General features: G+C 50.7%; 1 long non-coding RNA gene across 1 annotated transcript; it reads left to right on the forward strand.

The window, feature by feature from the left end:
- The first annotated feature begins 281 nt into the window (after positions 1-281).
- LOC139825765 (uncharacterized) lies at positions 282-4,943 on the forward strand. Its single transcript, XR_011735970.1, has 3 exons — positions 282-686; positions 4,104-4,181; positions 4,684-4,943. It is a non-coding gene; the product is annotated as an uncharacterized lncRNA (long non-coding RNA).
- Positions 4,944-23,907: the final 18,964 nt, after the last annotated feature.

A 23,907-nucleotide genomic window follows, 5' to 3' on the forward strand; every position in this document is an offset into this window, starting at 1 on the left:
CCCTGCTGTTGTCACCACCCTTCCTCGAGGCACCCATGGGTTTGGGGGTGCGGGTATGGAGGGGACACAGGAGCTGGGGGGGACATAGGTGGCCTTGAGGGGGATGTGGGGGGACACAGGGACCTTGCGGGGGACACAGGGCTGGGCGGGGACATGGGAACACCTCCCTAAGTGTCACCTGGGTGGATTTGGATCCCTCTCTGCTTCCGTTCCTCCTTCGTCCCTCCATCCCTCCTTCCCCGTTATCCCTCTCCCTCCATCCGATCTCCATCCTTCCAGCCTTCCCTCCTTCCTCCCTGTCCCTCCCTCCTTCTTCCCCTTCATCCTCCCTCCTTCCTCCATCTCTCCTTCTCTTCCTCCCTCCTTCCTTCCACCGCCGGGGTGCTGGGTTGAACTGGGAAGGCACTGGCCTGCCCACAGCCACTGGAGCAGGTTGTGTGGAGCCGTGGCCTCTGGGCTGGTTCTGCCGGGAGAAGCCGCTAGAGAGAGGCAGAGAGCTGCTGGCACCGCAGCCCGGCCTCGAACCGCTGCCCCGGCCCTGGCTCCAAACCCCGGGCCTGACACCGCAGCCCGGCCTCGAACCGCGGTCCGGGCACCGCAACCGCACCGTGACTCCGCACCTGGGCCGCGAACCCGGGTACGGCCTGACAGAGTCCTCGGAGGTGGAGCTTTGCTGAGAGACTGGGGTGAGCTGGACTGGGATGAACTGAACTGGGATGAACTGGACTGGGATGTGCAGGACTGTGGTTTGCTGGACTGGGCTGAACTGGACTGGATTATGTGGGACTGGGATTTGCTGGACTGGGATGAACTGGACTGGAATATGTGGAACTGGACTGGAGTATGTGGGACTGGGCTGAACTGGGCTGGGATGAGCTGGACTGGGATGAACTGGGCTGGGCTGTGCGGGACTGGGATGTACGGGACTGGGATGAACTGGACTGGGATTTGCTGAACTGGGCTGAACCGGCCCGGGACGTGCGGGACTGGGATGAGCTGACCTGGGATGAACTGGACTGGGATTTGCTGAACTGGGCTGAACTGGCCCGAGATGTACAGGACTGGGATGAGCTGACCTGGGATGAGCTGGACTGGGATGTACTAGACTGTGATTGGCTGGCCTGGGATGAGCTGACCTGGGATGAACTGGACTGGGATGAACTGGACTGGAATATGCAGGACTGGGCTGAACTGGGCTGGAATTCACTGGACTGGGATCAGACCACAATCCCCCCACAGGTGGGATCCCCCCCAACCCTTCCCCCCAAATTTCACCACGAGTCTCATTTATTCCCCTCGCTATTTTATGTCTCCATTAATTAGATAATTAATCTTTATTGGTTCCTTTTATTTTTGATTACTTGCCCCCCCGTTCTCTCCCCCCTCCCATCTGCCAGGCGACATTTTCTAACAGACTCTTTAAAATGAAACGTGGGGATGGAAAAAGGGGGAAAACTACAAATAAAATAAACCCTCTTGGAAAATAATTCCCGGGTAAAATAAACCTGGAACTGGGCCATAAAAACAAGGAAATAGCACAATACGAGAGGCAATAAAACGTCATATTTTGCAATAGAAAACATCCTTTTTAATGATTTTCTTTACCCTTGCTGGGTGTTTTGCATGAGGTGGAGTTTGTTGGAGAGGGGAAGGGAGGAGGAAATGGGAAATCAACCTTTAAAGGGGAAATAAAGCTTTAAAGGGGGGAAAAAGGCATTTTTGAGGGATAAAAAAGCCCTTTTAGAGGGGAATAAAGTCATTTTTGAAACAAAAACCAGGCCTTTTAGAGGGGAAAAAGGACTTTTAAGGTGAGATAAGACATGTAGAGGGGGAAAAGTCTATTTAGAGGGAAAAGCTCCCCAAATTTGGGGTTTGAGGGGGGAATTTGGGGTTTGAGGAGGGAATTTTGGGGCCGGAGGGGGTGAAAAGCGGCACGGGGTGGATTGGAGAGAAAATCCTCGGGTTCCATAGAAAATCCTGGGGGTTTTATGCTCAAATATTTTCGGTTTCCAAATGATTTTTGTAATAGATTCGCAATTTTGATTGGAAAATTTCTTGATTGAAAATTTCCCGATTGGAAATTCATTGATTGCAAATTCATTGATTGCAAATTTATTAAGTGAAAAATTCTTGATTTCAAATGTATTGATTTAAACTCTATGGATGGATTGAAAACGCGAACGGCGGGGGGTGGAGGAATGAAAAATGCTGAAGAAGCCAAATTCCGCCCCTCCCCCCACTCCCCCAGCAGGGCCAGGGGGGGTGAAGCGGCCTCTTCCTTCCCTTCCTTCCCTTCCTTCCCTTCCTTCCCTCCCTTCCCTCCCTCCTTGCCCTCCCTCCCCTCCCTTCTTCCCCTCCCTTCCCTCCCTTCCCTTCCCTTCCCTTCCTTCCCTTCCCTCTCTTCCCTCCCTCCCTCCCTGCCCTCCCTCCTTTCCCTTCTTCCCTTCTTCCCTTCTTCCCTTCTTCCCTTCTTCCCTTCTTCCCTTCTTCCCTTCTTCCCTTCTTCCCTTCTTCCCTTCTTCCCTTCCGCCCCTTCCGCCCCTTCCTTCCGCCCCTTCCTTCCCTTCCTTCCCTCCTTCCTTCCCTTCCCTCCTTCCCTTCCTTCCCTCCCTCCCTCCCTTCCCTCCCTCCCTTCCTTCCCTCCCTTCCCTTCCCTTCCCTTCCCTTCCCTTCCCTTCCCTTCCCTTCCCTTCCCTTCCCTTCCCTTCCCTTCCCTTCCCTTCCCTTCCCTTCCCTTCCCTTCCCTTCCCTTCCCTTCCCTTCCCCTCCTTTTCTTTTCCTTCTTTCCCTTCTTCTCTTTCTTTCCCTTTTCCTCCTTTTTTCCTTCCCCTTCCCCCCTTTTCTTTCCCTTTTCCTCCTATTTCCCTCTCCCCCTCATTTTCTTTCCTTCCCTCAATTCCCCCCTCCCCCCAGCCCAATTTTGGGTCAAAAAACTGAGACTTCAGCTCAAAACCAAACCACACTGGGCCATTCGAATCACGTCGCCCCAAGCGTTCCCGCTTCCCAGAAATATTCATCTAAATTACTATTAATAAGGGACAGCTACACGTTAATTGGCGTTCAAATAATTCATTTCAATTTGTTCATACAAAATGAGCTGCCGGGGCCTTCGCGACGTTGGTTTTTCCCCTTGGTTTTCCCCATTTTTTCCCAGATTTCACCCAAAAAACCACCCTCAGTCCCACCTCAAACAATCCCCCCGCCAATACAATATTGATAGTATTGATTTGATAGAGCCAAAATAAGGGGGTTGATGAATGTTCACGGGTCTGGTGGCTGTGGATGGGGCTGAACCGTCAGAAGAGGGGGAAAAAGGGGGGGGGGGAGATGGGAAAAGAGGGGAAAAGGTAGGGAAAAGGGGAAAAATGGGAAAAGGAGGAAAAAAGGTGGGGGAAGATGGAAAAATAGGGGGGAAAAGGTGGGGAAAAGAGGGGAAGAAAGGTGGGAAAAAGAGGAAAATAAGGTGGGAATAAGAGGGGAAAGCTGGGGAAAAAGGAGAAAAGTGGGAAAAAGAGGGGAAAGGAGGAAAGAAGGTAGGGGGAAAAAGAGGGAAATAAGGTGGGAATAAGAGAGGAAAATGGTGGGAAAAGGAGGAGAAAAAGAGGGAGAAGGGGGAAAAAGGTGGGGAAAAAAGTGGGAATAAGAGGAGAAAAAGACAGGAAAAGGAGGAAAAAAAGAGGGGGAAAGTGGGGAGAAGGGGGAAAAAAGGTGGGGAAAAAAGTGGGAATAAGAGGAGAAAAAGGCAGGAAAAGGAGGAAAAAAGAGGGGGGAAAGTGGGGAGAAGGGGGGAAAAAAGGTGGGGAAAAAAGTGGGAATAAGAGGAGAAAAAGGCAGGAAAAGGAGGAAAAAAGAGGGGGGAAAAGTGGGGAAAAGGGGGAAAAGTGGAGAAAAGAGGGGTAAAGGTGGGGGAAGACGAAAAAGAGGGGAAAGGTGGAAATAGGTGGGGGGAAGATGGAAAAAGAGGGGGGAAGGTGGAGAAAAGAAGGAAAGAGGTGGGGAAAAGTGGGAAAAAGGTGGGGGAAAGTGGAGAAAGGTGGGAAAAGAGAGGGATAAAGGTGAGTGACATGAATTACAGCAGCGTTTCCCTCCTGCCTTTGCATAAGTCACGGCGCTGGCACCGGGCTCTTGAGGAGAAGGATGCTCCGCTCAGCTGCCATAACCGGGAGATAAATAAAGCCCCGGTAAGTCTCGCTTAAATCCATTTTATGGGGTGATTAGAACAGGAGCCATCGCGTCGAGGGGTTTATTTGCAGCTTCGCGAAGGCGGCGGAAGCATTTCCCACCCTCATTCTGCAACCCCCAGGAAATACCCCAGATCTTGGGTTATTCTTCACTTCCCAAGCAAGGAAAGCAAGAGAATTGGGGGCTGAGCATGTAGAATAAATGTAGAATCCTCCCCGCTCCATCCTGAAAATATAGGTTGTAAATTGATATTTTCACCCATAACTGGTTTATTTTAGGATGCAAAAATGGCTTTTCTCCCCACAAATAGGATGGTTTGGGGTGAATCAACCCCCCCAACCCTGTGCGGCTCCATTAGCCCTAAACCATCCTCAACAAATGGGTCCCTCGCTGGGAGCGTCTCCCCATGCGACACCCCCCGAACAGCTTCCAACCGCCTGTTCCCTCCCCCCCGGTGCCCAAATCGCGCCTAAAGCTTCTCTTAATTTTTCCCCGCTGCAGCATCAGTCCCAGCTCCTCTTGCTTTTCCTGCTTAATGAGTGTAACGAGTCGCCGGCCTCGTTGGAACAACCTTGGTTGCGTTATTGGGCTCCGCTCTGCTGGATTCCTTCGAATCAGAGCATCCTTGCATTTCCCAGCAAAGCCAGGCTTTACTGAACTTCCAGCTGGGTTTTGGTGCTGGTTTTTCTCCTCCTTGCAACCGGAAGAAGTGTGAGGATTGACCATGGGCGTCTCCACCAACAAAATCCACCTGGGAGATCATGACCTGTTGCACAAGGTACCTTTTTGGTCCCATTGTGCCTTAAGCGTCATGTTTGGGTATCAAATAAAATACCTTTGAGACCCTGAGGTCTGAGCTCCAGACCCTTGAGAATGAGGAGCGAATCGTTCACGGCGCGGTGGGACGATGTCGCTGTCGTTGGGTGGCCTTGGGTCAGTTTGCATCTTGACTTTGCCTTGAGTTGGGACCCAACTCAATGGTTGGGTTGGGCCATGACGTGGTGGGACAATGTCGCTGTCGTTGGGTGGCCTTGGGTCAACTCTCACCTTGACTTTGCCTTGAGTTGGGACCCAACTCAATGGTTGGCTTGTGTCACTGCTCCGCCAAACCCAACCCACGTCACTTTAATGGTGAAAGTGCCACTAATTAACCTTCAAAACTCAAATTTTGGGGACAGAAATGCTAAAATGGTGCCGCTGGAAGGAGGATTTGGGGTTGGAGGCAGCGGGGCGAGCGTGGGGCTCTGGGCTTGAACTGCCCTGGGCTTTGGCCACCTTGGAGCTGCCAAAATTCACCATGTGCTCAGTATTTTGATCGTTTCATGTAAGGGTTTTTATGAGGGGCCAACCCTGGGCTGAACCCGTGGCATTGGAGAGGGTTGGTATGAGAAATGCCAGGGTTAGCGTGCAAAGGGCTCGTGTTGTCACCTCCTCCTCCCCAATTCTCACCGATCCTTTTATTTCATACTTTTTTCCAAAGGGAATTCCCAAGCTGAGCTGCTTCCCATAGGATCACCCCACCCGGCTGGTCCCACCCCCAAAAAGATGCTGAGAAAATGGTACCCACAACGCAACCGCATCACCTGGGCGCTGCATTCGGTACCTCCAGGCTCACGGGGACACTCGGGGGGACGTTTATTTCCCCTGGACCAAGGGATCTGCAAAGCATCCGGCATCGTGGAGGGATCTGACCCATCATCATCCTCCCGGCCGGGTAGGAAACAAGCGGAGCGTGGTGCGAGGAGCGGTGGCGGCAGGAGGCTGTGGATCAGCGTATTTATGGCCACCGGCAGTCCATTCATCTGCGAGAGCCGTGTAAAAAATCCCTCGCCATCACCTACAAGCAGCGTCGCTCGTTAATGGGTATTAGCTCTGACCCGGAGATTTATGTCCCGCTCCTCGCGGGATTGTGCTGAGAGACAGGGCTGGGAATCGCTGACCTGGCTGCTCGGGGCTCCGCGGTGGTGGGTCCAGCCTGGTTGAGCTGGGGGGGTCCTGGGTTTGGGGTTGGGTGGGATTTACATGGCGCTTAGAGTCAGGGGTTTCGAGGAGGAGGTGGAGATGGATGGATGGAGTGAGGCAGGGATGGGTGGAGAGGTGGAGGGATGGGTGGATGGATGGATGGAGAGATGGAGGGATGAATTGATGGAGATATAGAGGGATGGACGGGTGGATGGATAGATGGATGGAGGGATGAAAGGATGGGTGGAGGGATAGATGGATGAAGAGATGGAGGGATGAATTGATGGAGAGGTGGAGGGATGGAGGGAGAGATGGATGGATAGATGGATGGAGGGATGGGTGGAAGGATAGATGGATGAAGAGATGGAGGGATGAATGGATGGAGAGAGAGAGGGATGGAGAGATAGAAGGAGAACACGCCCTTCGCCTTCCTCCATGGGATGCTGGAGGAAGAGCATCCCATCAACCCCCCAACCCACCAACCCATCAGCCCACCAACCCATCAGCCCATCGGCCCAGGAGCAGCATCCTCCAGCCAAGGAGCCCCAGGGGATTTCCACAAGTGGAGACTTTTGGGTCACCCCCTCCTCCTGGGCCACCCCATCCCTGCTCGCCCCACCCCAAAACACAGGTGCCCCCATCCCTGGGACCAGCTCAGGAGGGGACCCCAGTGGGTGCTCACACCAGGATCCATGGGCGCACATCCCAAGGCCGCGTGTTTGGGAGAGAGGAAGATCTTGCTAAGCAGGGGGAGGAGGAGGAGGAGAAGGCTGGAAACATGTTCTGCTCCACGGGCCATCGCTCGGGGCCGACGTCTGCAGATTGCAAAGCAGCAGCAGAAAAAGAATATATAAATATATATATATACCATAATCGGTTCATTTACGGAGCAAACCAACTCCCGGCATATTAATATCAGATGAGGAGAGGGAACATCTTGATCTTTTCCGCTCAGCGATACCTTGTCCTCTCTCTCTTTTACGGCTCACAACTGGTTTGCCCCTCTCTGCCATCCCCCCCTTTTGTTCGTCTCCGTGCGCAGGAAAAGCCGCTGAAGCGGCTCGAAAATATAATTAGAAATCTAAATATGACATTGCCGTTCCACTCCGAGCCCCCGCGCCATAAAACACCCGCGCTGTGATTTGTAAAAGCCGCAGCGAGTCGGCCGGAGCAGAAAATACACCCGAGCGTCCCGACGGGTGAAGTTCATGATCGCTTCGAGTTTTCAATTACCTCCTATTAATGTATTTACTCGCTGTATCTTTTTATCAAGCTAAAAGTTGTTTTATTTCCTACGCGGGGATGGCTTCACTTGCCTAAATGGCACATATTTCAATATTAAAGCCGCCGCGCCATCGTCGCCGGCGTGAGAGATGCCTCTGGGGAGCGGAACCGCAGCCGCCGGCATCTCCGTCCTCTCCCGGAGTTTAATTAAGTGGGAGTTGGTCGTTACGGGTGGTCAGTGCTGACTCCAGCGAGGGGTGGAATGTTCTGGAGCGAAGTGGGATTCAAACCCATCATCCTGCTTGTTGGGAAGGTGCTGATGGGGAGGGAGAAGGGGATGTCAATGTCATCTTCCTTCCGCATCAGTCGCCTCCGTGCCTCAGTTTCCATCAGGAGGAGGAGCTGAGAGTCCCAGCTTTGGGCTGAATTAAGCTGAGTTCCTCCCATAATGAACCAACCCATGTCCCACACTTGGAGAGGCGATGGGTGGCGGGACAAGGTCCTCAGAGGTCCCCAAGATGCCACTCAGAGGTCCCCAAGATCCTGCTCTCACAGCCCAGGATGCTCCCTATATTGCTAAGATTTGGATATTTGGGACAATTTCTTCCCCAAAGGGCTGTGGGGCACTCAACAGGCTGCCCAGGGCAGTGATGGAGTCACCATCCCTGGAGGGGTGAACAGATGAGGTTCTTGGGGACATTTTAGTGCCAGTTTTGGGTTAACGGTTGGATTTGATGACATTGAGGGTCTTTCCCAACCAAAATGATTCTGTGCCATCCCGGGACCCATTTATATCATTCCCATGGATGAATCGTGTCGTTTCTCCCCAAAACCCATCCGTTTTCAACAACCTCCTTCTTGTGCGGGATGCAACCCCTGCACGAGAGCTTCCTCCACCCTTATTTTTGAGCTGAAACCCAGCAATTTCACCAACACCAGCCCCAAAATCACCTCCCACCCCCTGCCAAGTTGGGATTCTCCATCCTCCTCCCAACCCTATAGGATTCACTTTCATAGGATGTATTATTAGAGGATCTGTCCCTATAGACCTCATTCCCATAGGATCTATTCCTACAGGTTCTGTAGCTATAGGATCCATTCCTATAGGACCCATTCCTACGGGATCAATTTCTCTAGGATGCATCCCTATAGGTTCTCTTCCTAGAGGACACGCTCCTAGGGGATCTATTCCTATAGGATCTGTGACGTGATTCTGTAGGATCCAGGATGCGCTTCCCTGTGATTCTTTCTTGTGGGATGTCTTCTTATGGGATTCCTTCCCATGCAATCTCTTCCTATAGAATCTATTCCTATAAGATCTAGTCTCCCTTCCCAGGATCCCGGGTTTGCTGGTGGAAACCTCGATCCCCGTGTTATCGCTGCTGCTGGGATTAATTTTATTTAAGGGAATAATGTTGTAATACGTTAAAAGTATCTCAGTGTTTCCAGGTCCATCATGTTGAGGAACTTCCCCAGCTAAACGAGAACCCAGCTTTTTATGGCAACAATTATGCTAACGATAACATCATTAAACCACACGGGAACGACCCCTAAATCAACCCAGAAAGTTGCCCCTTCAAGAAACACCAAATGATCCCGCTCCCAATAAACCGATCGATCGAAGAGGTTCCCCCGACCACCACGAATCCGCCGGATCTCTTATTTTTTGAGAAGATTATTTATGGTTTATTTTAGACACCAGATCATTTGGCGCTTGTTTCATCAATTTGTCACTGTTTTTATTGTCACCAATTGCCCATAACTGGAGTGCATTTAAAATGTCATTGATCTTGATATTATGGTGTCATAATATGACAGTAATAGTTGTATCTTGCACAGAAGCCCACTTCCTAAGATTGATGGCTTTCACCGTACCAATTATATTCTGTCCATCTCAGTGATAAAGAGAGCGTTGGAGGCATTCAATAGATAAATTAGATATCTTTTCAATTATTTCCTTTATTTTATAGGGTCACGTGCCTGATTAACAACTTTTTACTTCTGTTATTAGCCGGGAAAATTTTCGGCGCTCAACTCCCCGCGCTTTAATTTTGCCGATGGAATGAAAGATGGCGAGAGCGCTGTAATTGTCTCCAATCTTTCTTGCTCTCCCTGTGAGTACGTGAGGGTTTCTCTCTCCTTTTTTTTCCCCAGATTTAAAGGAAAAAACCCAGGAAAACTTATTTTTCCTGGAATCCGGCCCAATCTGTGAGCTCAGCCCCGTTTTCCGCCGAGGTTTCGCTCTGTCTTGTCTTGATTCGAGGGAGTTTTGGTATGCGGAGCATCCCGTGTCAAGGAGGGGACGAGCCCCTTGAGATGAGCGTGGGGGTCTCCAAACCTCCTCCAAAGCCAAGGGCTGCTCACCAGCCCCACATTACTGCTCCTGACCCATTTCGGGGGGACACAAAGTGGTTGAGCTCAAGCCTTTGCTGGGATGGAGCCACCATGACCCACAATTGGTTCTTTTTGAGGAAGAACGGGGTGGTTTTTGGTGGAAATTGGTTAACCCCTTCGGCTTGGAGACTCCCATGATGTTGCTGCTGTTGGGGAGAATTATCCCCCGCGCCCACCCATTGATCACCCACCCGCCTGGGGGATCCTCCAATCTCTCTTCCTTGGCCACCAAGCGAGCGTTTGGGACCAGTTGGGACCAAGTCCTGGTTCTACATGGTCCCAGTGAGGTTCAGTGATGCATCGGGCTCGGGTACCACTCTGTGGTGGAAGGAATCGGGCTCTGGATGTGCCAACCTTCACGTTGGGATCCATGAGCACCTGGGAAGACCTGAACTTGGAGCCACAGAAATTATCCAAGGGATGGAACCCTGGAAAGATGGGGACAGACTTTTGAGCAGGGCCTGTCGAGACAGGACAAGGCGTGATGGTTTTAAACTAAAAGAGGGAGATTCAGGTGGGATAAAAGGGAATTTTTGGCACTAAGGGTGGTGAGAGGTGGTGGATGAACCATCCCTGGAGACATCCCAGGCCAGGCTGGATGGGGCTCTGAGCAATCTGAGCTGGTGAAGATGTCCCTGCTCATGGGTTGGACTGGATGAGCTGGGAAGGTCCCTTCAACCCAAACCCTCCTGTGATCCTGTGATTCTATGTCCTCATCATCTAGGCAGCCAAAAGGACCAACTCCAACACCACCCTGGCCACATTCCTTCTCCCAACCTTCACCTCAAGCTCCCAGGTTGTTGTCAAGGTCCAGGGTTTATAACACATCAAATCCCCCCCCAAATCACTTTTCTTTCTTCCCCTGAGCTCTGCACCAGACGCTGGACCAGCCCCAGGGCGATCTCATCCACCCCACCAAAAACATCAGCTGGGAAATATTTCACCGGTGGGCGGCAGGGGGGTCTGCAGCTCTTCCCCCCCGAGCCGCAGTTCTTCATCCTGATCGGAGAAACACACAAAGAACAATTCAGGTGGAGTTACCGTAAGGAGATTTATTGCGGCCGGGGAAGCACATGTGATTCGATACCAAAGCATGAATCACGGCGGGACAGCCGGGATGTATTTACATTTGTACCCTGCGCGCATGAATATTGCAAGGAGAATACAAAGTCACGGAGGTGACGACTCTCGGCGGGTAGGACTGGGGGGGCTCGGTAAGTTATGGGAGGGGGCGGCTGTAAATTTGTGGGTGCACAGGGAATAAAAGGGGTGATCGTGAGTGTAAGGCTGGGCTGTATTTGTGCTGCAGGGATTTCTCTTCCTCTTCTCTTCTCTTCTCTTCTCTTCTCTTCTCTTCTCTTCTCTTCTCTTCTCTTCTCTTCTCTTCTCTTCTCTTCTCTTCTCTTCTCTTCTCTTCTCTCTTCTCTTCTCTTCTCTTCTCTTCTCTTCTCTTCTCTTCTCTTCTCTTCTCTTCTTTCTCTTCTTCCTCTTCTTCTCCTCTCCTCTCCTCTCCTCTCCTCTCCTCTCCTCTCCTCTCCTCTCCTCTCCTCTCCTCTCCTCTCCTCTCCTCTCCTCTCCTCTCCTCTCCTCTCCTCTCCTCTCCTCTCCTCTCTTCTTTCTCTTCTCCTTCTCCTTCTCCTTCTCCTTCTCCTTCTCCTTCTCCTTCTCCTTCTCCTTCTCCTTCTCCTTCTCCTTCTCCTTCTCCTTCTCCTTCTCCTTCTCCTTCTCCTTCTCCTTCTCCTTCTCTCCTCTTTCCCTCTTCTCCTCTTCTCAAAAATGTTTGTATTTAATAGTTGCTGTGGATGGAGAATCCATTGCAAGGGCTGGTTGCATGTGTTGATAGAGAACTTTTCTCTGGTCCTCCCTAAATCTCAACAGAAAACCCAACACCGTTTCACGCCGACCACATCGCCTCGCTTTGCTCCTGGTCACCCAGCTCTTCTCCAAGGTGAGTGTGGTGCTTCTCCATGGTCTGTGCTGAAGTGGACACCCAACAGTGGCCTCGGCCACCAGCTTGTCCCCATCAGTAGCTTCCCGCCATCTCACTGTGGAGGGACCAAGGGGGTTGTGTCTTGGTAGGGGAATGGTCTGGGGGTGTCCAGCTCAAAGAGGGGGCACGGGAGAAGGAAAAAGGTCCAGGGTATGGGTCAGACCACCAGAGCCAAGAACATGGTGCACTCGTAGAGGGTGTTCTCACCATCGCCTCTCGCTGATTTTGGGCCCATTCTGCCAATAAATGGTCCATTCCTGCATGGAAACGGCCAAACCACGACCATGACCTAGCATGGATGCTTTTGTTCTCCGTCGGGGCTTCATGGACTCATCGCCCACTTGTGATGAATGAACTTTTAATGGAGAAAAATACATCACCCTATTTTAAGTGGGGCGTTTAAGTGAAGCTGATGATTTAAGCAACTTAAAGTCCATTAAACAAAGGGGGAACCTGGATCTTAGAGTCCCATCCATTTGGAGGAGCGTCTGGCCTGGGATAAACATGACGTTAAGTGGCCACCTGAGCATTGCTAAAACAGACATTTGCCGTCTTAATAAAGTGTTTTTAAGCTCTAGTAATGGTTACCTGGAGAGCGGTTCGTGTTAAAATCCCTCTGCTGAGATACTTCAGTAGCTGCCCATCAACTAATGGAAATGAGTCATTTAGATGTGAAGACACCAGGAATATTTTGGCTGTATTTAGAGGAGAAGGGGGATGGTACAAGGAGCTGGGTCTCTTCCAACCCTCAGACCTTCCTCTTTTGGTCGTGGGGGGATGAGATGGAGTGGTGGTGGATGGATGGAGGGATGGAGGGATGGAGGGATGGATGGAGATCAAAACCAGTTGCGCCATAAGAAAGAGCTGATCAGAGATGTTTAGCAAATCCAGTGGGGTCCAGGTCCAGATGTTTAGTATCCAGCGAGGACTTTGCTTTTCTGTCACTAAGTGATAGGACAGAGGCTGGACTGGAGATCACTGGGTTTCCATCAACCACATCTGAAGTTGGTCCATCTAAGTTAGCGAAGAGGCCGAGTTAGCTAATAGGTTAATACTAAAATCCTCATAACTCCTCCCAAATTCAATATTTTGGGGCTTCTTGACACGTTATGAGGAGCCTTGTGATAAAGGCACCAGGTCCTACCTAAACACAGGGCAGAAGCCTCAGTTTTCCCTTCTCTCCTCTGCAGAAAACCCACCTCCGAATCCTCCAAACCAAAGACCCTCTGGAGGCACCAGGAAATTCATCTCCGGAATTTAAAGCAAACCTTCGGATCTTAATGTCTGGGCTCAGCAGAGCATGGAAATATTTGCTTAACTTTAAGCATGTGCTCAACACCCGTGGGAGCTCGGTGCTGCCAGGCGTTGGATTTCCTCCCCGGTTCGTCCGTCGTGGGAGCGGAGCTGGGAAGCAGCACGAGCCAAGGGTCGGACAAACAGGGCTCTGACGCCACCGTGAGATTCATGGGAGGGGAAAAGACCTACTTGCTTTTCCGTAATTAATAAGGAGAAGACAAGAAACCTCCTCAAAGCCTTGGTGGAGGCATTTCCACTCCCAGTGCCCAGCTTGACGGGGTCATTTGCAGCCAAATTCCAGCGCTATCTCTGCTATAGATATGGTTTCCTCAGGGGATTGGAAGGTCCCATCCTGCTTGTGGTCTCTTGTGCCTGGAAGGGTCCAAATCCCATCCCAATGGGCACGTCTCAGTGGCCACAGGAGACATCCAGGCTGGGAAACTCTTCGTCGTCCAACCTGATCCAAATTTTGGTGACCCCACTGAGATCTTGGTGGGGACCAGGTTGGAGATGGAGGTGGTGAAGTCACAGAATAATGTTGTTTGGAAGAGACCCTCAAGTTCAACCGTTAACCCAACCCTGGCACTAACCTGTGTCCTTGAGGACCTCATCTCTGCGGCTTTTAAATACGAATGGCTGGTGACGAAGCCCATGAAATCAAGGTGTGACCTCTGGAAAGGACCTGGGGGATGGTTGGTGTCTGCAGAAGGGGTGTAGATACCTGGAGATCCATCCTCCAGGGCTGTTGGATCCTCTACTCACCCCTGCCAAGTGATGGTGACCACGGCCAAGTGTTCCATCAATGTGCGACCCCAACTTCTCCAAACATCTCCCCATTTCTCAGGGCTGGAAAATCCAGCCAAAGGATGAGATTTTCTCTCTCACACAGAACAAAAGCCCCTCAGGATCCCATTTATTGCCATCAGGACCTTCTCCCCTCCATGCACGGGGTGCGTGATGGTCCCAGTTCCATCAGCAAAAGGATTCACCGAGAGCGAGCGCAGCAAAACCCTAACGAAGACAAGCCGCTGTAATTTTTACCTTGAGGTTACCTGCCAAGCCGCTTTCCCCAGGGACCTATAGATCAACTGAGGGTGTGAATTTAAAGCTGGGCCAGCTAAATTACATTAAACCCGCACGCAGACCTTCTCATTCCAAATGCAGCCAGCCTTAATTCAGTTTAGCTTTGCGAATTAAACTAAACTGAATTAAACCAACTGTAATTCTGAATAAGTGTCCAGTAAGGGGCTTCATGTGCTCCAGCTAATCCACTTTAGGAGTTGATTTGGATTAATGCTGATGAATGTCCCCTCATAGATACATCTCGGTGCCGCTGGGCTCTGCCAACACGCCGTGCGGTGAGGATTTACGGCGTACCGGCTCACCCGTAACCACCTCCCTCATGGACCTGCTCCAAAACCCTGCTCTTTCCTCCTTCCAGGAGATGCTAAGATTGGGGTTCAACCTTCTCCAAAACCAGGATCCATTCAGCTTCACCACCTCGCTGGCGATGGGTTTAGCTGGGTGTTTGGTTCCCATCAGGGCGATGGAAGGAGGGAAAACACTTATTTGGGCATCTTTAGGGATATTCCTGGTGGATTTGCAAAGAATTTGGCCCTTCTTTAAGACCTGAAGGTGCTGCTCTCTCTGCATTGACCACATAGAGTCTGGGCATGAGGTTCCTCGTTTAGGCACATCTATGAAATAACTAACATTATGCAGACAAAAAAAGTGTCCCTGCAACTAATTAATATCACAGAATGATCCAAAATGAACACAGGTTCAAGGAGCCAACCTTTGCAACCCACAGCTCTTCGTGCAAGGAGGAACCTGCAAAAATCCCCACCCTGACAGTGCAGTTCACCCACACCCCAGCGCCCACGGAGGCACCAGACCCCAACCATCGTCACCTCCTTCCAAAACGACCTTGGCGAAGTCCCTGCATCACAGAGGAAAAACGTTATCTCCTTGACTTTGTCCTTCTTTTAGAGTCTGCTGACGCGTTAACTGCCAACGCCGCGGCCGCCGGCTTCATTTCTCTTGCACAACGGCCAATTGGCAACGGATCAATACAGGGGAAAGGAGGACGGGAGCAAAATAAATGATTTCTCTTTGGGAGACAACGTGGAGACGACAGAGAGCAGAGCACCTCGCCGACCCACCAATGGGGCCGGTCTAGAGCAGCTTTTTGGATGGCGGATCCTGCTAAGATGCGTTTGCACCCCATGGCTTTGGCATGAGGCTGCGTGGTGAGTAAATTGGGGCAAAAACTCATAAATTGGCTCAGAAAATCCCGGTCTCGTGAAGGGTTTGCTGGATCCTCTCCATCACCATGTCCTTGTCTTCTGCACTGCCTAGTTGGACCAGCTCTGCGTCACTCCTTGAAGAGAAGAAAAGCCTGGGGAGGGCTGAATGGTTTATTCCAGCACTAATTCTGGGGTTTAACTTATTTAAATAGAAAATGTTGGTCTGGGTGGGTTATCTCAGCTCAGGGTCAATGGGGAAAGGTGAAGCACTAGATGCAGGTCGTGTCTCCAGGGATGGTTCATCCACCACCTCTCTGGGCAACCTGGACCAGGGTCTCACCGCTCTCAGGGCCAACAATTCCTTCCTCATGCTTTGAATCTCTCCTCCTTTAGTTTAAAACCATCACCCCTTGTTCTATGGTAACGTAACAGGATGAAGATGTGGGCGCGCATCTCTCTCCAGGGATAGATAGAAGAAGATCAGACCCGACACGATGTTTTCGGTCATGGGAGAGGAGATGAAGCTGACGTGAAGGCCTTTCTTGCAGCTTCAAAGGGCGCTGGATTGGGTCCTGCAATGGGGATGTGTCTGCACGGGAACGCTCAGGCAGGCGAGTCTGAATTAACTAAGGGTTTGAGTTGAAAGTGCATTAATATAAGTGCATCTGAAGAGCATGCAAAATGCATGCAAAGTGCACTTTGGTCCAAATGAAAGTGCTCCTCCGTCAGCGGAAGGTAATTTACGGCCCATCCCTTGACGTTTCGGTCAGGATCCATCTCTCTTTACCGTAGACGTCCACAGGTTCGTTAGCAAAGATGGGCTTCTCAGCTCAGCTCCTCCTGAGGAGCATCTCCCTTGGCATGGGCGATTCCCTGCTGTCAACCACCGCTTACGGGACGCGGCAAATCGCTTCCCGCCATTGCCCGTCTTTCCCGGTTGGGGTTGGGAAGAGGTTGGACAACGTCTTGTAGGGGAGTGAGTAACCTGGGGAGCAGTGGAGGGACCTGGGGGTTCAGCTGGAGAACAGGAGCTGAGGGGGAGACCTCCTGATCTCTCAACTGCCTGAAAGGAGCTTGGAGCATGGAGGGGGTTGATCTCTTCTCCCAAGGGATAAAACAAGAGAAAACGGCCTCAAGTTGCACCAGGGGAGGTTGAGGTTGGATTTAGGAACAATTTCTTCCCCAAAGGGCTGTGGGGCATTGAACAGGCTGCCCAGGGCAGTGCTGGAGTCACCATCCCTGGAGGGGTTGAACAGATGGAGATGAGGTTCTCAGGAACATTGGGTTGGACTCGATGATCTTGAGGGGCTTTTCCAACCCAAATCACCCTCTGATTCTATAACTCTACGAGCTGCATCCCCGTGCATCCCGCTTCCCGACGCCAACTCCATCCCTCCCACGTGGGCCATGAGCTGCTGAACATCAAGAGATGCTTGAACCGCTGCCCTCGACCCGGCGGCTCTCCCGGCACCGCTGCCTTATTTACAGCAACAAAACCAACAACTGGTCAGCTCGGGAAATAAAACCCCAGCATCTTCCCTCCCTCCCTCCTTCCTGCAGCCTCTCCCCCGCAAAGCAGCCGCCAACAGCTTTGTTTAGAAAAGAAAACTGATGTTTTTATGGGTCCCATGAATCTTACTGGGAAGGCAACAACCCCGGACAGGCGGCTCCGAGAAGCTGAGCCGGAGCCGTGAAGCAAAAGAAAGGTCAACCCAAGGCACTGAACAACCATTAAAGCCAAGGGCTGGATGCCAAAGTCCAGGCTTTTAAACCCAAAGAGCTGAGCTTAAAGCAAATTCTCTCCTAAAAGCTCGGAGCGTGCTGAAATCCCACAGCTCGGAGATGTTTTTGTAGGAAATCAGGATGAAAATGCCTCTTTCTATTTTTGTTTCTCTAGGGATTTTCGAGAGAAATTCGGTTCTTTGAAGGCAAAAGCCAGGAATACTGCGGGAGCATCCCAAATATTCCGGCAAAGCCCCGGCGTTGACGTGCAAAGCTTTAAAATGATGGGAAAAAACCAGGGTGCGAGGGGGGAAATCAGCGGGAAAGATGCTTCCCACAGCGATGTAACCGAAACTCCGGCTTTTCCAGGGTGAGAAAAAGGGTGGAAAATAGTTGAGCTCTTCCTAAACCCCAGCAGGTTTAATGGGAAGTTTAGCGTGAAACTCAATAATCCTCCAGCGGCGCCGAGTCCTCCAAGGAGCTGCAGGGATGAGTTGGGGTCTTGCAAACGAAGCGAGTAAAACCAATTACCCTAATGAGCGGCGGCGTGGGTTTATTTAGGAAGGATTTTCGGGTCTAAATTCCAGGTTTTAAATTAATCTCTTCCTAGTAAAGACCGAATGGGTCATTCTCTGTGGTACCCACTCCCGGCGGTGATTTAAGCGTGGTGATGGGTGATGGGGACAACCATGTCCACGGTGTTAAGCCTGCATGCGTGGTTAAGCCTCACTTACCAAAAAGTTAGGCCAGCTCCCAGAATGGGAAGGAATTGGGCGATTTTAGGGTGTTTTCCCCTATTTCCCTAATTCGTGCCAATTCTCTCCACTGACTCCAGAGGGAGCCTGGACTAGCGATGCCGATCGGTTTATATCCCAAGCGGGAAGGGAATTCAGCTGCTCCACCAAAGCCAGGACTAAACGTCCCCAGGATGCAGGGGGTTTCCCCCATCAGCACCGCAAGCTCGGGATTGCCCATATACCCCATCCCCAACCAAGTTTAATTACAAGTCCCAACCTCGTTAGCAGGACAAATCCACCTCCTCGGGATGCTGATTGTCCCCCCCAAGGAGGGGTGACCCCCACCCCTGTATATCAGGGATTTTACCCCAGACAAGAGCTCATGGACCGAGGGGGGTGGCAGGACCACGTTCCCACCTTGAGCCCCCAAAGTCTCTTTATTACTCACAGTGATTAATAAGCGAATAAAAACAAAGGGGGGGGGTCCAGGAGGGGCATCACTCCTGCCTGTTGCTAATTAGGCTGCGGGGAGCTCGTTTGCCCACGACGCTTAATGAAAGCAGCACAACACCGCACGTTATTTAATTGAATCAGAGAATTAATATCAGGACGGAGGGCGATCGCCTCCACACCGCAGCCTGGGGGAAGATGCTCCATCCATCTTGTTTTATCCCGAAAAGCGTCTCATTGCAGGGTAATAAGTGGGTTTTTTGGTGCTTTTGGAGTCTTATTTTGATTCTATTTTGAGTTCAATGGGGTGAAAGGCTCCATCGGCGCCAAACGAAACCCGCGCCTCACCCTTCACCCGGCTCCCTCCGCTGATAAAGTCGCCCCAATCTTAATTCAATCTGTAAAGATTAAGGCAGCAATAAGGAGCATTGGAGGGGCCGACGGCCACCGAGTCTCCCCAGGGCCGGTGACAAATGACTTTGTGACAGTAATCGCCAAATTAGAATCTGCACGGCGAGCCCCGGCGCAACCGCCGCACCGGCTCCTCCCCGGCACCGGGTGCAAGGAGAGGTCACGCAGCGGCTCCGAGCGCCTGACGCCTTGCATGTTAATGCGAGCCGTGATTTCCCATTCTAAATATCCCAAAATACTTATTACAATTCACAAAAATCGTTAAAATGGGGTGTTTGGTTATTTAGCGTCCGTTTTGCGCCCGGTGATGTTGGGAGAAGGCGCCCGGTGCGCTGCGAAGAATGGGGGTAAGCGCCCATTGCGTGAAGGTTGCAGCCAAAGGGTTCTCAGATTTTCCCCAAATCGCCCAATTTTCCCCCAAATTCCCAGCCCCAAAGATGTGGCTGAGCCCCACATCTCCGCCCGCAGCGTTTCTAATTAAATCAAATTAATAAGGCGAATGTCGCTCGCTGGTATGACGTGTATCGCGGTCTCTACGGGTCCACCTGCAGCTGGAGGTGGATTGATGTGGTTTGGGGGTTTTTGGCAACACCCCGTGGGGGGGTTTTGCCTGAAAAAGGTGGAATTTGAGGGGAATGGGGGTTGATTCTGCCCCATTGACAAGGGGTCCCAGCCCCGCGTGGACCTCGTGCCCCAATAGATGAGTGTGCAAAGGGGCGTGATGCTTTGCACGAGCGCCCTGGCCGTGCTAAATCCGTGCAAAGCCATGCGGCCTTCACCTTGCACGTGGGCTTTGCTTTGCACGTGGGCTTTGTTTCACATGTGGCCATCGTCTTGCACATGGACTTTGCTTTGCACATGGGCTTTACTTTGCATGTGGGCTTTGCTTTGCATGCGGGCTTTGCTTTGCACGTGGGCTTTTCTTTGCACGTGGGTTTTTCTTTGCACGTGGGCTTTGCTTTGCACGCGGGCTTTGCTTTTCACGTGGGCTTTGCTTTGCACGCGGGCTTTGCTTTGCACGTGGGCTTTGCTTTGCACGCAGGCTTTTCTTTGCACATGGGCTTTGCACACGGGCTTTGCTTTGCACGCGGGCTTTGCTTACGGGCTTTGCACGCGGGCTTTGCTTTGCACGTGGGCTTTTCTCTGCACACAGGATTTTCTTTGCACGTGGGCTTTGCTTTGCACGCAGGCTTTGCTTTGCACGCAGGCTTTGCTTTGCATGTGGGCTTTGCTTTACACGTGGGCTTTGCTTTGCACGTGGGCTTTGCTTTACACGTGGGCTTTGTTTTGCACGCGGGCTTTGCTTTACACTTGGGCTTTGCTTTGCACGTGGGCTTTGCTTCTCACATGGCCATCGTCTTGCTCATGTCCTGTATCTTGCACGTGTGCTTCATCTTGCACGTGGCTTTTGCCCTGCACGTGGCCTTCGTCTTGCGTGTGGTTTTCTCCTTTTTCTCCCTTTTTTCCTCCTTTTCCTTATTTTCCTCTTCTTCTCCTTTTTCTCCTTTTTCCTCCTTTTCCTCTTCTTCTCCTTTTCCTTCTTTTTCCTCCTTTTTCCTCCTCTTCCTCCTCTTCCTCCTCCTCCTCCTCATTCCCCCCCAACAAAGCCCCCGTGCAGCTCTCAGGCCGAGCACCCAAAGGTGCCGCTCTGCAGGCAATAAAATCCACACCATTCCATTGCGACGGGGAGAATGAATTCGGAAGCAGCGTAGATGTAAAATACATATTTATGCAAATACGTATTCTAAATAGATATTCAATATATATTAAAAATATACTAAAGATAGAGAGGAGGGTTTTTCTCAGCCCAGGGAAGGGTCCCCCGTCCGGGGAGGGACCCGCGGTGACGGTGCCACCGGCGTCATTGTGCGGGAGATGAAAAGGGGCCGAGAGGCCTCGGCGAGCGAGGGGCTGTCGTGGTGATGAATGGGGGTGAGCGCGGGGTGAGGCCCCTCCCCGGGCCAGGAACAAGAGAGCACTGTTCACCCTGCAAAAGATTAAAAACAAAATGCACTGTATTCCCGGTAACCGGCAGAGCCGAGGGCTGCGCTGCTTCCTCCTCCTCTCCTCTCCTCTCCTCTCCTCCTCTCCTCTCCTCTCCTCTCCTCTCCTCTCCTCTCCTCTCCTCTCCTCTCCTCTCCTCTCCTCTCCTCTCCTCTCCTCTCCTCTCCTCTCCTCTCCTCTCCTCTCCTCTCCTCTCCTCTCCTCTCCTCTCCTCCTCATTTCTTGCTTCTTTCTCCTCTCCTCTCCTCCTCATTTCTTGCTTCTTTTTAGTCTTCTTTTCTTCCTTTTTCCTTCATTTTTTCTGCCTTTTTTTCTTCCTGTTTTTCTTCCTTTTTTTCCCCGTTTTCTTCCTGATCTTTCCACCTTTTTTCTTCCCTTTTTCTTCCTGTTTTTCTTCCTTTTTTCTTCCTTTTTTCTCCCTTTTTTCTTCCTTTTTTTCTTTTTTCTTGCTTTTTTCTCCCTTTTTTCTTCCTTTTTTCTCCCTTTTTTCTTCCTGTTTTTCTTCCTTTTTTCTTCCTGTTTTTCCACCTTTTTTCTTCCTCTTTTTTCTTCCTTTTTTCTTCCATTTTTCCTTCCTTTTTTCCTTCCTTTTTTCTTCCTTTCTTCCTTTTTTCCTTCCTTTTTTCTTTCCTTTTTTTGTCCTTTTTTCTTCCTGATTTTCTTCCTGATTTTCTTCCTTTCTTCTTCCTTTTTCTTCCTCTTTTTTCTTCCTTTTTAATTTCTTTTTTCTTCCTTTTTTCTTCCTCTTTTTTCTTCCTTTTTCTTCCTTTTTTCTTCCTCTTTTTCATTCCTTTTTTCTTCATTTTTTTCTTCCTTTTTCTTCCTTTTTTCTTCCTCTTTTCTATTCCTTTTTCTTCTTTTCCCTTCCTTTTTTCTTCCTTTTTTCTGTCTTTTTCCTTCCTTTTTTCTTCCTCTTTTTTCTTCCTTTTTTTTCCTTTTTTTAATCCTTTTTTCCCTTCCTTTTTTCTTCCTTTTTTCTGCCTTTTTCCTTGCTTTTTCTTCCTCTTTTTTCTTCCTTTTTTCTTCCTTTTTTTAATCCTTTTTTCCCTTCCTTTTTTCTTCCTTTTTTCTGCCTTTTTCCTTCATTTTTTCTTGCTCTTTTTTCTTCCTTTTTTCTTCCTTTTTCCTTCCTTTTTTAATCCTTTTTTCTCTTCCTTCTTTCTTCCTTCTTTCTGCCTTTTTCCTTCCTTTTTTCTTCCTCTTTTTTCTTCCTTTTTTCCTGCCTTTTTCCTTCCTTTTTATTGCTCTTTTTTCTTCCTTTTTTCTTCCTTCTTCCTTCCTTTTTTTATCCTTTTCCCCCTTCCTTTTTTCTTCCTTTTTCCCTCCCTTTTCCCCCTATTTTCCCCACCTATGTCCGTGCAGACAAACCAGCACAAGGCAGACGTGCAAAGGGCGGCGGGAGCTGCCGGCTCAGAACCACCCAGGACTCACCACCTCAATGAGGAATCAGGGGGCGGCTTGGGGGGAACCCCCAGTTCAGACAAAACCCGAGATCCCACGCAGTTTTTCACCAATTCCCCCCTTTTTTTGCTGGATTCCGCAGCCATGCTCGTTCCCACTGACGCTGCCTTTGTATGTATAGAACGCCACCTTGGCACGTATATAGCGCTGATTTGCACACATATTACGCTGCCATTGCACGTATACAGCGCGACCTTTACACGTATATAATGCTATATTCAAACATACATAACACTGCCTCTTCACATATATAATGCTGCCTTTGTACGTATATAAAGTTAACTCTCCGTGTATATAATGCTACCTCTGCACGTATACAATGGTGCCTTTGCACATATATAACACTACTTTTGCACATATATAACGCTATCTTTGAACATATAGAATGCTGCCTTTGCATGTGTACAACACCATCTCTACACATATATGACGCTACCTCTCCATGTATATAACCACCTTTGCACGTATATAACGCTACCTTTGCGCATATATAACGCCACCTTTGTATGTATATAATGTCACCTTTGCATTTATATAACACCACCTTTGTATGTATGTAACGCCGCCTTTGCACGTATATAACACTATCTCTGCATATATATAACACTACATTTTCATGTATATAACACTACTTTTAATATATATAACACTACCTTTGGACATATATAATGCTACCTCTCCATGTATATAATGCTACCTCTCCACATATATAACGCTACCTCTCCATGTATATAACGCCACCTTTGCACATATATAATGCCTGAGGACAATATATAGGGCCCAGCATGTGCCTCTCACTGCCCAGGCCTATATATATAATATATATCCCCATCTATATGTGTAGAGCCACATCTACAGGGAGCACAAACCCAGCTGTTGCACCAGGGCCTCATCCCGCCCACCTGAACGCCTGCAGCTCGTCAGCTTAATTACCCCGGAGCATTAATTAGGTGCACGCACACACACGCACACGCGCCGGCCCAGAAAGCGATTAGCCGCCGCGCTAATTTGCATCTCATTAACATGCCCACAAGGGTTCATTTGCCAGCCAAGGGCGGGCGAGCGCTCGGTGGAGAGCTGGAAAAATCGTTAAAAATGAGGATTTTGGGTGCGGGAGGAGGATGGGGGGGCACGGGGGACATGGGGGGACATGGGGGGATGCAGGGGTATGGGGGCATGGGGTACATGGGGGGACACAGGGATATGGGGGACATGGGGGGCATACAGGGTATGGGGGGCATGTGGGACATTGGGGGACACATGGATATGGGGGGCATGAGGGACATGGGGGGACACAGGGATATGCAGGACATGGGGGGCATACAGGGTATGGAGGGCATGTGGGACATTGGGGGACACAGGGATATGGGGGGCATGAGGGACATGGGGGGACACAGGGATATGGAGGACATGGGGGGCATACAGGGTATGGAGGGCATGTGGGACATTGGGGGACACAGGGATATGGGGGACACGGGGCATGGGGGGACAGGGGACAGGAGGGGGACATGGGAGACATGGTGGGGACATGGGTGACACTGGGGACATGGGAGGGACATGGGGGGGCACGGGGGACATGGGGGAGACACAGGGACATGGGGGGACAGGGGACACGAAGGAGACATGGGAGACATGGGAGGACACAAGGACATCGGGGGACAGGGGACACAAGGGGGATATGGGGGGACATGGGGGACATGGGGGGACACAGGGGGACATGGGGGACATGGGGGGACTCAAGGACATGGGGGGACAGGGCACACGAGGAGGACGTGGGAGACATGAGGGGGACATGGGGGTACACAGGGGGCATGGGGTACATGGGGGG

Source organism: Patagioenas fasciata, chromosome 28 (genome assembly GCF_037038585.1).
Source record: "Patagioenas fasciata isolate bPatFas1 chromosome 28, bPatFas1.hap1, whole genome shotgun sequence".
Lineage (NCBI taxonomy): Eukaryota > Metazoa > Chordata > Aves > Columbiformes > Columbidae > Patagioenas > Patagioenas fasciata.